A 16,676-nucleotide genomic window follows, 5' to 3' on the forward strand; every position below is an offset into this window, starting at 1 on the left:
AATAAAAAATAAGTAGCCAGAAAAACGTTAATATTCTTCAAAATTCTTGTATTAACAAACTGACATCCCTGACAAAAGTTAGGCTGAAGAAACAGTCAAAGTTAACATTTGTCAAGAGAGTACTTGTTTAAGAAGTTGCATTTAACTTATTTAAGCAGATAACATACTCTAAAAGAAAGCTTCAAGCAAAAGCAGGTGGCAGAATTCAAACACTTTTCACATTTATTTTCATTGGTATATCAATGAGTCAGTGTGCTACTTTTTCTGGCTATATTGACTAAATTCACATCACTTGGCACAATTATAATGGTAATTAGGGCGTATTTCATAACTGTTTCAGAATCACTAATTCTTTGTGAAGAACATCTGGTAAGCATTGTGTAGATCTCTATATAATGTCTTCCTCATGCCTGAGTACCTACAGGCAGCTCTGTGCACACACCTGCAGTCATATATTTCAGAGGTGTGGGAATTGTAGTGCTACTTTAACTATTTGAAGATAGACTTGCTGCAGAGCATGTATTTTCATCAGCATACACAAGGATGGAGGACTGCCATGATGGTTTATACCTTAAACTACCATTGGGACTAAAACAATGTGGCTGATGTATTTAAAGAATTCACCATGCATCATACCAACTAGTTGCCCATGGATACCCATCATTGTGCTGAGGATGATACACATGTGATCTGTTCTAGACACCAGTTCTCTGCTATTTTCATAAGATCTTTCAAGGTGAAACATTATGACTGGAGAAGGAGGGGATAGTGCTCCTTTTAGAGCACAGAGACAGTGTGAGGAGGAGGAGGAGGCCAAGATTTTTCTGGATATCCTACATCAGCAGTACATCTAGACACTCATACAAGAGTCAAAGTAAAAGGCTGATGCCTGGAATAGTTTGGCCAAGGCTTTCATCCATGCTACAAGCATCCCTTGCATGGGAAAAACAGTGTCATCACCAACACAGTCACATGAGTCATCACAAGCCTGACTTCCTTTGCCAATGGGAAAGTGAAGTTAAGGCACAGTCATCACTTCATACAGGTTTAACATCTTTTAGCTAACCAAATAACCAGCTACAGTGTGCCACCATCCACATTCTCATTATGGCATTTTTATATATCTAACCTTGCAAAGATCAAAAGGAATAGGCAGGTGCATGGGAGCAGGCTTGAGTGCCTAATATAGTTCTGGGGTGAGTATACATGCTGACATAAAAATATTTTTGTTTTCTTTGTAACAGCTGTGGGCATTACACAATAATGTTTTATATATGTGCATATATGAGATCCGGACACATGCTTGACTAGCATATGTCCGAATTATAACACATCGAACACACATACACAAAAGCGCTTAACATCGACAAGTGCTTCCATGTATGTGTGCCTGTTTCGTAGATTGTACTACAGGGCAGGTAAGGGAAAATTCCCTTTTCCCCACTTTAGTGCTATCTCAGAGTGATAATAAAGTAGGGGGGTGGGGGGTGCAGGGTGCAAAGCCCCACTGCAGAAACGTAGATTTTTTTTTTGATCTACACATACACAGAAGCACTTTTCGATGTTAAGCGCTTCAGTGCATGTGTGTTCGATGTTTTGTGATTCGGACATATGTTAGTCGAGCATGTGTCCTAGACCCGCATATATATATATATATATATATATATATATAATATAATATGAGTTCCATACACTAGATTGAATTTTCACTAATTCGAAATAGTGCATGGAATGCTCACTGCAGCGAAAGTGCACTTACGCGAAGTTCAGTACAACTGATGGGTGTTGTACTGAACTTCTGTGCAGTACTCATGAACCTTAGGGTTAGGGCATGGGTCATAGTAAGGGGAAAGCCCAACCCCTACCCTAACCCTAAGGTCCGTGATGATTGCAGCGCAGTGATGGACATAGCAATGTCTTCCACTCTGGTGCAATAGTCACGAACCTTAGGGTTAGGGCATGGGTTAGGGTAAGGGGATAGCTTTACTAACTATCACCTTACCCTAACCCATGCCCTAACCCTAAGGTCTGTGACTATTGCACCATAGTGGAGGATATAGCTTGATTTTTATGTCCTCCACTGTGCTGTGGTGTTTTCGGTGAAGTGCACTTATGCAAAAGTTTACTTTTGTTAAAGTGAACTTTCGCAGAAGTGAGGCTTCCTATTACAAGTTAGAAGTAGTGAACTTTCGTTCTTATAATAGGAATCCCTACATATATATATATATATATATATATATATATATATATATATATATATAGATATATATACACACATATAACTAAAATTAACCGCACTCAAAAAACGAATGAAGAGAAGAAATTTTAACTAAGAAATGAACTTCATGACAATAACACCCAAATTGGTTCATCCCTGACAGAAATTAGGTACAGTTTCTTTGTGGAACTTATGAGTCCATGCCTCCAAAAGTAAGCAAAGAAGGGCAAAGAGCCTGTGTGGTTCTTATTTCTGTTCCAGTTCTGTTGTTGTTAATTGAGGCCCTGGGTCCATAGTGGTCCAGGGGTTCAGTGTGGTCCCTGGTGATCCTTTCATTTGTAGGTGTTAAAGGTCTGCTGTTTAGGTCCTCGAAGAGATCCTGCACCAAACACATTCCTTCTGATAATTTTGTAAGAACTGTTGTTGGATCAATTGGTGTCCTGTTCCTGGTTGCTTCTGTCTTCAGTTGGCTACTAGAGCCCGAATTGGATGCTATGTTTCCTGCCATACTGTCACACTGAGTAAAAGATATACAACTAAAATTAACCGCACTCAAAAAACGAACAAAGAGAAAAATATTTAACTAAGAAATGAACTTCGTGACAATAACAGTATTCAAAGAATAGTAAATTACACCAACCACTCTTGTAGTAGTTTAGCACTTTTGTCTTATTTATTATCAAGACTTCTTCAGAAAGACATGTTTCATGACTGTGAGAAAACATTTGCACTTTGTTTAAATACATTAGTTCTAGCCGTCCATTTAAATTAACAACAGCTCCTTTCCAATAGTAAAGTGCGAACAGGCAAGGTGTTGTGAGCATTTTCATTAACATTACAATTACAGTTACATAAGATAAATTGGTCAGACAGTAATAGCCTAGTGGTGCCGTGTGCATACTAATAGGGATCATGTGCAAAAAGAGATCGTCTGCAAAAGCAAAACAAATAAATAAATGGGTGGGGGACTGGGAAGGATGAGAGTCATGCTGTAATAATTCTAATGTTAACACCCAAATTGGTTCATCCCTGATGGGACTACCCAGAAATTAGGTATAGTTACTTTGCATAACTTATGAGTCCATGCCTCCAAAGTTAAGTAAAGAAGGGCAAGGACGAAGGTGGAAGAGTCAGGTGGAGAGTCCTATTATGCTTGGGTATCAGTGTGTGTGTAGAGAATTGTGTGGGTATGCCATCCGAGGGTGGAGTGAGAGGAATGTGGTGTGGAGTTGGGGGAGGGCTGATTGGGGGCCACCCAGGACATGGAGCGTGGAGCTGGGGTTTGATGGGTAGGAGATTATGGGTCGGATGGTACTGTCTGTGGGCTGGTTCGGATGGTACTGCCCCTTGAATGGCTGTGTGAGAAGTGAGACCGAAAGGGGATTGGTGGGGTTGGCTGGGGCTAGCCTGGTGACTGGGAGCGTGCATGTGGGGGGGGGGGGACAAAAGTCAGAGAGAGAGGAAACACATTATATTAACTTGCACAGTTGTAAATCCATAAACACATTAAATCCACTTGATCAATTTTTCAAACCCTATCACATTTCGATCTCTATACCTTCTAAGCGCACATTTGATGTCCAGGCTTACATTGAGTAAGGGGAGAGGGAACACATTAAATCCGCTTGCACAATTGTTAAACCTTCAACTCCTATCACATTTCAATCTCTATATCATTTAAGTGCACATTTAATGTTGTGTTTCGTTGAGACATGGATAGACATCAGCTCTCTCTGCTATCTGCCATTTTAATTCCTGGACTTGCAGGATTGGGTCCATGTCCCCTACAAACTCTGTTATTTTTTCCAGCTCTGTGAATTTGAATCCTGTTAAGTTTGAGCAAATAGCGCTGTGTTTAGCCAAGGCATTCATACTGTTCTGTTTGCGTATTGCTGCAGTGTGGTATTTAATTCGGTTAATCAGCTTTCTGTTTGTTTTGCCGATATAGAAATTCCTGCAATGTTCGCAGAAAGAGCAGAAGACAACATTTTTTGTGTTACTATCATAGTGGTCATGTAGATGGGCAGTTTTGTTGCAGTGTGGGAAGGTGACATTGTTGCCTTTTCGTATGTTTACACAGGCGACACATTTGCCGCAGTCAGACATTCCAGGTTCTGTCGATACTTCATTCTGTGGGGATGGGCTTTTATTCCTCTCGAACACACCACCAAAAGAAGAGGTTAGTTTGAAACAGAAGTTCGGGGATGTCCTAAGTAACTTTGTCAGAACTTTTTCTCCTTTCAAGATGTCCCAATTGTTGGTGAGAACCCCTCTGATTCCAAACATGTCCGTGGACATTGGAAGGGGGAAACTCATAACCCAGTCCTTTTTATTCGGTCCGTTCCATGCCCTTGCTGGGAATCCCTTTTCCAGGATCGGTGGGTACCTGGAGTGTCTATGCTGTCTTGATAATAAATAAGTTGAAAGCGCTAAAGTACTACAAGAGTTGGTGTGATTTACTATTCTTTGAACGCTGTTATTGTCACAAAGTTCATTTCTTTAGTTAAAATTTCTTCTCTTCATTTTTTGAGTGCGGTTAATTTTAGTTGTAAGTCTTTTACTCCACGTGGCAGTATGTCAGGAAACATAGCACCCGACTCGAGCTCTAGTAGCCAACATTAACTGGACACCAATTGATCCAACAACAGTTCTTACAAAATTATCGGAAGGAATCCATTTGGTGCAGAATCTTTTCAAGGACCTTTAACACCTACAAATGAAAGGATCACCAGGGACCACACCGAACCCCCGGACTACTTTGGACCCAGGGCCACAATTAACAACAACAGAACAGGGACAGAAATAAGAACCACACAGGCTTTAGACCTAATACTCACTCAGATGGAAAGTAACCCTTCCGTTGCCTGGTCCAGAATACAACAGTACAAATAGAGTAGTCAAAGCAGGGGGGGTCTCACAGGGTGCCAGGTCTCTGATTACCAGATTTGAGAGACTGATTAAAACCTACAAAAACCTGAACCATGACAACTTCTACCTGGAAAGATGTTTAGAGCTGGATATAGTCCCACAGGGTCTCAGATGTAACAAATTTCCTAACAAGGCCACTCCAAACTCTCAGCTTCACAAAGAACTGGTCAAAATATATAATAACTCTGGGCTAGTGGCTATCAAAGCCCTCATCCAAATCAATACTGAGAGTATGGTCACCTACAAGTCTCAAATAGATGATCTACAAAGACGTATCCTACATGATCCCAAATTTAATGACTTTGCAGATATGTGGGACAATGCACCGCACACAATTTCTAAGCATGTGGCGACAATGATTAAACACAAGAATGGAAAATTGCTTGGGGACATAAACAATATGAGGAAGGAAAAGCATACCTGATCTGGCCCATGCACTCCTGAGACACAGAGAGAAGGCTTGACAGATATCCCACAACCAACAAGTTGTCCACAACTGAACTGAGGCCTACGATAGAATTACAAGAACCCACAAATGGACCCAACGTACTCGAGGTGGATAGACTTCTCATCACATCCAGCCCACTAGCAGGGAGTAGTTCCCAGAGGAGGGTACATACTCCTTCTAGGAGACATCCAAGACCAAAAGCGCCTCTCCAGAATCATCCGACACTGGGAGATTCAGACACCAGTGAACGTGATCACCATGACAACAACAAGGACAATGACAACACAAACCGCAGGACACTGGACTGCGCAATCAATCAAGGAGGGTTTATCAGACCCCACCAATGAACGACCAGTCCTCCAACAACAACACAAGTGGCAACAACAATTTTTTTATCTTCAGTAGGACTCACAAACAGAACCAGGACTTATACCAGGTTCAGACCTGGGGGTAATAAATGAATGAAACTGGAACCACAACACCAAAAATATTGAGGGAAGGCGGGGGAACAACAATAACAGGGGAAGAAGGAGAGGGAATGGGATATTCTGGCAGTATTACCAGAATGGACCACCCTGATCACCCTCCCCATTCACTGATACCAGCACCTGATAGCACTGACTCGAGGTCTCCAGCAGGGGTAGGTGACATCTTTAACCTCACCACATGAGTTTTCTTGGAAAGCCATCATGAGGTACTGAAGAAAGGCTTTTCTTTCATCCCAGCACAGAGCCAACACAGTGGATGTTATCCTCGGACCTCAAGTGCTACCTGAGAAAGTTACAACTAAAATTGGATATACAGCAACATGAAGAGGAAGAAGACAAGGAAAGCTTGGAGGATGATGACAGACCCCTTACCATGAAGAGCCTGTACACTCCTGCACTCTCCAACACACTGAGCCTCTTTGCGAGTATCTGTGTAAGGGATATCAGGAAACTCCTTTCTGATAAGCCCTCATCAAAGTGGCACAACCTGAACAGGGAAGAAAGACAGGCTTGGAAGGAACTGAGTCAGGACATATCCCTTTGAATCATGAAGGCTGACAAGGGATCCGAGATAGTAGTAATGGAGTAGGAGAGATATAGCCAAATACTTGAAGCATCCCTCACGGATAACCAGTTCTGCAAAAAGGTCAACATCAATCAGGTACAACAAAACTTTAAATAAATTGACAACCTACTATTGGAACTGTACCTCAGGGAAGAGATCTCTGAAGACAAAAAAGACTTCATGCAGGTCATGACACCCAGCCTTGGAAAAATTTTCAGAATCCCCAAAGTTCACAAAAACCCTTAAAATCCACCTTTCCACCACATGGTATCAAACCGAAGGACAAAAACAGAAAAGATTTTGCAATACGTGGACCACATCCTCAACCCCATTGTACAGAACAGCAAATACTACACCGAGGACTCTTGGGCTTTTCTAAATGACATCTCCAGACTAAGGCTGGATGGAGGTGAATATTTACTGGTCACCCTAGATGTAGAAGCACTCTACACAAACATCCCCTATACCAAAGGACTGACCCTCACCAGACAGTACCTGAACAGGCACTACAACCTAAGTGGGGCTAAGATTAATACTGTATGCAGGTTAACAGAAGCAGTATTAAGAAATAACTTCTTTCAATTCATTGGGAAGATTTACCACCAGCAAAAAGGGTAGCCTTGGGGTCCAAAATGGCCCCGGCATAAGCGAACATAGTCCTCAGTGCCTGTGAAATGGATAAGGTTGAATTGCCGCCTGGGTTCACAACACCATAATGTACAGCAATTATATTGATGAGGTATTTTTTGTCTGGAAGGGGGAGAGACTTTCACTGAGCAATTTTCTAGAAACCCTTTTCCAGAGTCTGGACTTCTTGACCCTCACAGTCGAACATATTGGAACCACCACTCAACTCCTGGACATCCACCTCAGTATAGACCCGGAAAGTGGACAGTTTCACTCCATCTGTCACAAGTCCACTTTCCAGAATAACTATCTAGAGTTCAGCAGCCAGCATCCCCATTTCATGAAAAAGAATATTGTAAAAGGACAATTCATCAGGTTATCCAGACTCATTTTTAGGGACGAGGTTTTCATCAAGGAAGGTTTTTACCTCAGAAACTTGTTCTTAGAAAGGAAATACCCAGAGTGCTTAGTAGACAGCCTATTCCAAGAGATCATACAGCACAGACACTCCAGGTACCCCGATGACCCCACCAACCCTCCCCTCGGTCTCTTTTCTCATGCAACCATTCAAGGGTGGTACATCTAAACCAGCCCACGGGTGGTACCATCTGCACTGACCCATAATCTCCTACCCATCAAACCCTGGCTCCACAATCCGTGTCCTGGGTGGCCCCCTGGGCCACCCCCAATCAGCCCCCCTCAAGTCCACACCACATTCCTTCCACTGTCCCCCTTGGATGGCAAACCCACACATTTCTCTACACATACACTGATACCCAAGCATAATAGGACTCTCCACCTGACTCTTCCACCTTCGTCCTTGCCCTTCTTTACTTAACTTTGGAGGCATGGACTCATAAGTTACGCAAAGAAACTATACCTAATTTCTGGGTTGTCCCATCAGGGATGAACCAATCTGGGTTTTAACATTAGCATTATTACAGCATGACTCTCATCCTTCCCGCCCCCCCCCCCCACCAAATTTTTTTTTTTTTTTTTTTGCTTTTGCACATGATCCCTTTTTGCACACTATCCCTATTAGTATGCACACGGCACCACAAGGCTGTTACTGTCTGACCAATTTATTTTAAGTAACTGCAATTGTAATGTTAATGAAAATGCACACTGCACCTTGCCTGTTCACACTTTACTACTGGAAAGAAACTGTTTGTTAATTTAAATGGACTGCTAGAACTAATGTATTTAAATGAAGTGAAAATGGTTGCTCACAATTATGAAACATCTTTCTGAAGAAGACTTGATAATAAATAAGACAAAAGCACTAAAGTACTACAAGAGTTGTTGGCGTGATTTACTATTCTTTGAATGCTGTTATTGTCACGAAGTTAATTTCTTAATATATATATATATATATATATATCTATATATATATATATATATATATATATATATATATATATATATATATATATATATATCTATATATATATATATATATATATATGTATATTTACATATATATATATATGTATTTTTATATATATATATATGTATATATATATATATAATATAAATATATATATATATATATATATATATGTATATATATATATATATATATATATATATATATATATATATATATATATATATTTGCATATAAATAGCTTTTATACATCAGTACCACATATGTCAGCAGTTGCATAGCTCAAGGGAGTACTATGACTGTGTAGTGTTAGAAGTGCACTGCTGCATGTCTCCTTTTGTATAGGTGGACAACTGGATCCTCATCATAAATCTATGTGTGGCAACATTGTTCAGATGGCTGTGGGCTCAACACCCCCCCCCCCGAAAAAGTCTGTTATAATGGAAAACAATTTTTATTATCCCATTACTAGACTGTGTACGTATGTAAGACCCATAAGTAGTAGTTTGCTGCGTATTTCATTGTATACAGTTAAAGTATCTGTCATATGTCTGTTACCTGTGATTGGCATACAATTGTGTGATCATCATTTTTATTTTGAATATGTACATTTTTATTGTCAAAACTCAGTCTGCATCTTTGACCACAAGCACAAACTTAGTGTCTCGCTAAATAGCTCCTGCCATTAATATTCTATATCTTAGACACTATGCAAGAATGGCTTTTTGTCTTAGCCCCCCTACACATTTTATATTCAGAGAAACACATTGATAAAATTCCTGTTTCAGTACTACTATTAAAAGTGTAGTATGCTAAAATATATCATTCCCAATACAGTTAAGAATGCAATTTTCATTGTGTCTGTATTTCTCCTCCCACATCGTCTCTGTTATTATTTTTCTCTTACATACACTTATTTTGCTTTTCTTTTGTTTTGCTCCATTTCTTTTGCTGCTATATGTCACAGAACAGAACAACAATCTGCACTTATCCCACCAGCAAGGTCTGTTATCCCTCACATGTGGTAGCTGTAGTGCCACCACCACCTCTGGGCCCAGTCTACCACAGTGGTCTCCATACCTCCTGCCCTACCTACACCATTTTGCAATATGTACCCCTACATTTTTGGCTAGCATAATATTATCAACCAGTAGCAGTGCCAGTGGAGATAATACCTTAGTCACCTGTCGGGAACTGGCAGAGCTTGTGGGGGAGATAATAGACAGGAGGTTGGATGGTGGAGATCATGCTTCTCTGCCCAGTGATGACTCTGTCTTATGAGACAGGACCCAGTATTGATAGTAACCAGGGTGAAACCTACTCATCCACTGGGTGTCAGCTGGAAAAGACCACATCTACAAATAGCCAATCCTACCCACATCCTTGTGTTCCCCTCCCTTTTGTGTGTTCACATACCTATATGGGTTTTAAAGTCTTCCCCTTACCATTGTCTTTCCTCTGTTCTTTTTACTTCTGTGAGATTTTTTCAAAGGGATTAGAATTTTCTTCATTAGGCCATAAAGATAACAGAATATAACAGGTCAACATGCTGTCTGTACCACAGTAATAGATCACCTACCAGACTGACCATTCACTTTATGTTTTTGCTAACATAAATAAAGCATGACCAGTGTAATAACTCCAATTCTTGCTGATGGAGTTATAAATTAAGTTACCCATCCTCTCTATTATTTAATTAATGATTCAAACTGCTGTTCCTCAAAATTTCATTCAAAAATGCAACCTGCATACTGAGCTGAATAAGTTCAGCCACCATCACTATCTTCTTAACTGATATATTAATCCCTCACACATACAGAGAAGAGAAGAGGAGAAAAGAGAACAGAAGAGGAGAGAAGAGAAGAGAAGAGAAGAGAAGAGAAGAGAAGAGAAGAGAAGAAAAGAGAAGGGAAGAGAAGAGGAGAGGAGAGAAGGGAAGAGAAGAGGAGAGGAGAGAAGAGGAGAAAAGAGAAGAGGAGAGGAGAGAAGAGAAGAAAAGAGAAGGGAAGGGAAGAGGAGAGGAGAGAAGAGAAGAGGAGAAAAGAGAAGGGAAGAGAAGAGGAGAGAAGAGGAGAGGAGAGAAGAGAAGAGAAGAGAAGAGAAGAGAAGAGTAGAGGAGAGGAGAGGAGAGAAGAGAAGAGAAGAGAAAAGAAGAGAAGGGAAGAGAAGAGGAGAGGAGAGAAGAGGAGAAAAGAGAAGGGAAGAGAAGAGGAGAGAAGAGAAGAGGAGAGAAGAGAAGAGAAGAGAAGAGAAGAGAAGAGAAGAGAAGAGAAGAGAAAGAATTCAGAGATTAGTGTGATCCCTGATCATAATTCCTCTATCCATATGATTTTGGATATCAGTATTTTGCTTAAACAGAATCTAAAAACAATTTCTCAAAGACAACAGAGCTTTATTAGGATATAATGGCTTTGGAACCTCAGTCCCCCACAAGCAAGGCTAATGAGGTTCAGATCGATGACAAGCATCTCATATAAAGTCAAGGTAGCTTTCACACTGAACATATGTCTACACATTTTCAGTATAACAGCTCATGAGGATTGTAATTAATTCAGTTGACAATGTATATAGCACAGAGTAAATTAAGTCATTGTACTGAATGATCTAGAAAATGTCCATGTCTCAACATTAAATGGCATGTAAGAAAAATAGATCGAATGATTCATTATGTATCAACCACCTAGTTAGATGATTTGAGTTGCTCTTTCAAAACATCAGCAGGTGGTATACTTTGGTTAGAGGCATGCTTTCTGGGTGTTGCTGATGTGAAATAACCCCTCTGCCCCAGTTTGAAGTCCAAATAATTATCTGATCCATTTGGTATCTCAAACAAAATAAAAATTAATCTGCCCCTTCTTACCATCTGGCTGGCTGGGAAGTATAGCTGCACCTGGAACCCCTGATCTCAGAAATGCCATAGTGTAGGAAAAAAAGCTTTTCTTTTCAGGAGAAAAAGGCACACTGTAGTCCTGTGTAAGGCAAATAAGCATTCTCTGCAATACTGCTATTCTGACCCAACTATCTTGATTTATTTAACCCCTTGTTTATGTCTCTTTAGTTCAGAAACATAATGATGAGATGTTGTGGATGCACAGACTGTGTCATCTATCTGTGGTCCTTCCAGCATCAATATATTGAGCATTCTTCAGGAGACTTGACAATTCACAAGTGTTGAAGCTCACTAGGTCCTCACTTCTTTGCACTCTGGCAGCTCAGTTAACCCAGTTATGCCTTAATTCTTTAACTTCTAGCAACACTTCCTTTTGTGGAGGTTAAAGATTACAATGAAGCTTGCATGGTGGTCAATAGAGTTGATTGACTTTTGCAAGGATTCTGCAGATATTTTGTTATGCGCTTCCTAATCCAGTGCTGAAGATCACGAATTGTAAAATTGTCCCTTTTGCTCATTCAGCCCTTTAATATGCTAAGTGATTCAACCACACTGAGTTCACTATATCACACTGATACTAGAGTAATGGATGGGCTGTAATGTCAGTACAGTGACAATTTTATTACTAGGTGTGACCTTCCCTGGCTAAAAGGCCATCCATTCCTGTTAGCATTCCTTAATGTGCACTAAGCAGACAAATGTAGTTTGGACACAGACTGATTTGTCCAAATACACCTCTTGTGGGTGAGGATGGAGATGAGCCAAAAGGGAAATCAGGTGTTTGAAGGAGTTTTGGTTTTGGGTTATGGGAGAGTAAGAGTTAATGTTAGGAGGAAGGGTTGTATAGACAGGAAGTGATGTATAGGCAAGGAGGAGTTAATTAAGTTTTATACAGTAACTTGTAGCTGGGTAGTCAGTTTTTGCCATGAGCTTGCTTTCCCACCCTCCCTGCCCTTGTTTGTGTTATATGTTTAATGTTCAAATTATGTATGCCTTATGCCTGCAGGGCTAAGAAAAGGGGCTGTGATACTCGTCTTCTGTTACTCCTTCCAGCATTTCTGTTTTGGATTGTATAAGATGGCTGTTTGGTTATCAAAGTGAGTGGTGTCATGCTGCTTCTAGTGGGAATTTGGGATTAAGTGAGCAGTTGATTTAACGCTGCTTTATGTCAATAGTAGGATGGAGGTGAGCAGGTGACACCGCCTACTGTAATTTGTTGTGTTGAAGTTTATGACTTTGACTATTGAATTAATCATATGTGTTGTTTATCAATAAATGGTAATAAATAGTCATGTTTTGCTAAATGGTGTGGTTATTTCTTTTATGGGGGATCTGGACAACTCTGTTTAAATAAACTTTGCATACTGGACATCAGCAAAGTGTCAGGGGAGGATAAAAATTAAAAAACAAGTGTGAACTGTAAAGAACAGAATGTGACATGTCTAGAGATAATGTTAGATAATGCAAAGTGAAATACATTTTGTTGACAAAGAGATAATTAAAAAATCAGGATGGGTTTTCATTAAGACAATTGAATCCACTGATATGTGTGTGCAGATAAATATAAAGGGAGTCATGAAGTATCATATCAAAGGGAAAACATGAAACTTCCAGTTTCAGTGCTGAGAAATGAAAAAGCACTTGTTTTGTAGTTCCCAGTTATCAGCTAAATTACAGTGCTTAAATTTAAAGTAGTTCTTGTTTTCTGTATTAACTGTGTGTGATTAAGCTTGGACTATGTAGAGGCAGTAAATACCATAAGTAGTCGTTATTTCCAATAGTTTTGTGGTGATAACATTTCTGTGGACATTGTGTAGAATGAAACAAGATTTTTTCAGTGAGTAGCTCTATCTTCCTATCACATTTATCTTTTTTCACTGTTATCTTAGAGATATAATTCAGTTTTTGGGATGACAATATAAAAAAAGACAGCTTGAAAACAGAATATGTAACAAATGTTCAGAGGCAGCAGTGGTTTGAGGGCAAAGCAGGAAATTCTAACTTGCAAGTGAAGCTCTGAAACCAAAAGGGTTTCAAAGTGTTCAGAGCTTGTAACTGCATCTTCTCAGATTTAACAGATGTGGTTGCAACACAAAAGCAGCTAAGAATGCCTGTGTACATAGTTCTACTAAATTTGTAGTTGCAAGAGCGAGAAATTAAGCTGTTAGAGAGGTAACTTTTAAGTCTGGATAATCTGAAATCCTTCATTTTTTTCTATTGTTTCATCTTCATTAATTGTAATCAAAAAAGTCTTAATTCCACTTTACTCATATCAGACTCATTACTGAATACAGCACATTCTTAGGCATGTATTTATTGAAACATATCACACAGCTTGAGAGTCCTCTGGCAGTATAACTAAAAAGATCAGTGACCTCAAAAATCTTCATTATCAGAGTATGGCAGCCCTTTCTCTGTACTCAATCTCTTACAGATTCCTCCTTTCAGATCTATGTGTAGCCTTTAATGCCATGAAACATGCAATCCTATTTGATCTCTTATTTCTTCACAGAACTAATGGCTCATCAAATACTCATTTAAAGGAATTATGCCTTCATCAACAAATAAATAAGACATGTTGGGATACGAGATTCATATCCCAACATATCGCTCACATCTGGAACAAACTTCTACTGCATGTCAAGCAGAGTAACACCCTTGCCACCTTCAAGATTGTTTGTGTCTTTCGGCTTTTTCCCGGTTAGGGGTCGCCACAGCGGAACTCCGGTCCGCTAATGATTGGTAGTTGATTTTTACGTGCCGAGTTACCAGCCCTGATGCACAACCTTCAATGAAGGTATGCCCATTCACGCATGTCTCCACACGGAAGACGCTCTAGCTGAGAATCGAACCGGACAGTGTCTTACTGTGAGGCGACAATGCTACCGCAGCACCACCACTGCAGATTTCTTGCCACCTTCAAGATAAACATCGATAATTGGATGGGCAGTCTCAAATTCTCTCCTTTTCATTCTTGTCTTTCATCCTTAAGGCTGGACGGAAATGTTGAATAGGGTTTTAGGGCTACACTTGAAATGGTCTGCAGACCGATTGCCTAGTACTTCCCTATGAGCCTATAACCTAAGTTGGAGATATCATTTCTGATGAATTTCTTCCTGCACTTTCACAGGTAGAAGAATTATTAAGAACAATTAGAGTAGAATATATGGTCCTTCTAACTATATCCTGTGCAAACATCACAACAGCATGAGTTTGTAGCATTTCTACAGGTCTGGCTTCCAATGACTTTGAACTTCTCTCTCTCCAAGAATTTGGATATAGAAAGGATACATAGAACATTAATTCTTCAACATCCTTCCGGTTCAAAAACTTACTTACTGTGAAATTTATCTCTTTTTAGAAAAATGAAATGGTATTTAAAGCAACTTGATCCTTTTTTGCTGTTACTTCCTTCCCTAGAGTGGAATTTACAATTTGGCAATGACTCCTCCATAGTTATGCTGAGACAGAGGAAAGAAGGTGGCCTATGGGGTAGTTGTTAAATCTAGAGAAGATGAGTACAACCACAATTCATCTTCTTAATCTTAAGCATATCTTGCTGGAAGTTTCAAAGCTACTTCAGCAATCAGGTCTACCTACAGCAGCATGTCTCCTATAGGTGAAGGACAACAAAAATGAGGAAAAGCAGATATCTACATCTGCTTACAGTATCTACATCTGCTTACAATATCTACATATGCTTACAGATATCTACATCTGCTTTCAGTATCTACATCTGCTTACAGTATCTACATCTGCTTACAGATATCTATATCTGCTTACAGTATCTACATCTGCTTACAGTATCTACATCTGCTTACAGTAGCTACATCTGCTTACAGTAGCTACATCTGCTTACAGTATCTACATCTGCTTACAGTAGCTACATCTGCTTACAGATATCTACATCTGCTTACAGTATCTACATCTGCTTACAGATATCTACATCTGCTTACAGTATCCTCACCAACCCTGAAGCAGATTAAGACTGCTGTTGTTGCTGATGAACTGAACCCTCTGCTTATCCAGAGAGATCAGGCTACCTGAACCCATCTCTGCCTCGCGTTGTATTTCTTCTGTTGCATGGTATAGAGGTGCAGGTATTTAATATCTGGGCTGTATGCCAGACTGAAGACTGTATGCTAGTTTTAGTCTGATAGTGAAGTACTTGGGAACATCATTACCATTCAGTTAGAGCATGGTACAGAACTGCAAGTGGACATATTGATTTTCCAATCTTTGTTGTTCAGTATAACATGTTGCTGCCTAACCTTGTCTTGTCATTACCTGCTTGTATAAGGTCCATTTTTTCCTCTAGTGTCAAATTCTTGTCAAGCTGTAGTCATTTTAGGGGTACTTACAGCATGATATACCATGTCCTTGTGGGGGAATAATTTTACTCCCAATGGGACTGGGTAGTTTTTAGTTTTGGTGAGTTTATTGGTCTAGCTAAATGCTCTACATGCCTGTAACTGTTTTTATACCTAGTCCTCAGTACGTTAGACATCTTTTTACTGCTCTCCAATGCTATTGTTTTCAAAGGGGAAAATAATGGGCTTCTATTAAACCTCAGTGTCCATGTATAACACATGTGATGGATAGAGGGTAAACTGAGATATCATATAAGGAGATTCATTAACCTGGCACCTACAATCCTATACAAACATGTGATACATTTTTTTTGGGAACTGCCTTTCACATAGCTATATCGGTTCTATATTATGAGATCTAAAAGACCGGAAAGCGAACAGCTTAAACCTCGAAAATGCCATACCCCAAAGTCTTTCTTGTGGGGGGCTGTACCCCCACCCCCCACTAATTATATATACCAACTCTGAGGTCACACTACAGTGAGAAAAGGGCAACTTTTCTGATCTTCACTGTACTGCAATCTCACAAAAAACACATCAATGAATGGTATTTCCGATGTTAAAGCCGTTCGCACTTCAGCCTGTTTGATTTCATGATAGGAACCCACTATATCACCTCTGAGGCACACTTTTGCCCTATCATTGCCCTTCTGCCTGGGCCTCTACTGAAAATGCACATGCATCGAGCTAGACTAGCCTGGTCAACAAATGTAAAATAAATAAAATCATGGATCGTGCGCTGAAGGTTTTCCTTT

The sequence above is a fragment of the Protopterus annectens genome, chromosome 3.part1 (assembly GCF_019279795.1).
Source record: "Protopterus annectens isolate FY-2018-M chromosome 3.part1, PAN1.0, whole genome shotgun sequence".
NCBI lineage: Eukaryota > Metazoa > Chordata > Ceratodontiformes > Protopteridae > Protopterus > Protopterus annectens.